Source organism: Sinocyclocheilus grahami, unplaced genomic scaffold (assembly GCF_001515645.1).
Source record: "Sinocyclocheilus grahami isolate Dianchi unplaced genomic scaffold, SAMN03320097.WGS_v1.1 scaffold840.1, whole genome shotgun sequence".
Lineage (NCBI taxonomy): Eukaryota > Metazoa > Chordata > Actinopteri > Cypriniformes > Cyprinidae > Sinocyclocheilus > Sinocyclocheilus grahami.
The window spans coordinates 304,315-305,570 of record NW_015506019.1 but is presented as its reverse complement, the minus strand read 5'-3'; positions in this window follow the sequence as shown (position 1 = coordinate 305,570).

The following is a 1,256-nucleotide window of genomic DNA, read 5'->3' as shown; positions in this document are numbered from 1 at the left end:
TAGGAAGCAGTCTCGTGAGTCCCCCCCGGCCTGCGAGGGGCGATGGGGGTATGTGACGAGAGGGGCGGGGCAGAGAGCAGTGGGAACGGAGCGAGGCCGGTGGAGTAAATGCTAATGCGCGACACCTGCGCCACTCACCGGTCTCGAGTCCCACGGAGGAGCTCCGTAAGGATAAAAGGAGGAGTGACGACAGTGTTGGATCAGAGAGTACCAGGCCTGGATTTTATTTTTTGTTTTGTGTGTGTGGCAGTCGTCCGCGAGGGGCTGCCACTTTGCTTTCATTTTGTGTTTGTTCATTTTTATTTAATTGTTTAAATGTTCGCCGGTTCCCGCCTCCTTCTTCCTGAACTACGGACTTTGTTACATGGTACTACTAGATCTCAGTGCTGCGTTTGACACTGTCGATCATAACATACTTCTAGAGAGACTAGAAAAACTGGGTTTGCCTTTCTAGGATGGTCCTCAAATGGTTCATGTCATACTTAGAAGGGAAGGGTTATTATGTGAGTATAGGTGACCATAAGTCTAAGTGGACACCCATGACAGTCCCTCAAGGCTCAATTTTTGCACCGTTCTTGTTCAACCTATTATATGCTCCCACTGAGTCAAATAATGAGAAGGAACCAAATTGCCCATCATAGCTATGCAGATGACACCCAGATGTATAGCCTTATTGCCTAATGGGGCGATGCTGATAGCCTAATGTTTAGAGAGTTGGACTTGTAACCCAAAGGTCACGGGAATGAGTCTCGGGACTGGCAGGGATTATAGGTGGGGGGAGTGAATGTACAGCGCTCTCTTCCACCCTCAATACCACGACTGAGGTGAGACCCTTGAGCAAGGCACCGAACCCCCAACTTCAGCAAAAATGGCTGCCCACTGTTTCGTGTGTGTGTGTGTGTGTGTGTGTGTGTCTTCACTACTGACTGCTGTGTGTGTGCACTTGGATGGTTTAAATGCAGAGCACAAATTCTGGGACACCATACCTGGCTCCACGTCACGTCACTCACTAATGACTACAGCCCCATTGACTCCTCTGCCAATGCATTAATGATGTTGAGTTGGATGTGCCAAAACTTTCTTCAGTTAAACAAAGAGAAAACTGAAGTTATTGCATTTGAAAACAAAAATGAAGTCCTCAAGGTGAACGCATACTATGGGGGTCAAGCAACAGAAAAATCAATTCAATAATCTTGGTGTGTTTCTGGAGTCAGACCTTAGTTTCAGAGGTCATGTCAAAGCAAAAACTAAATCAG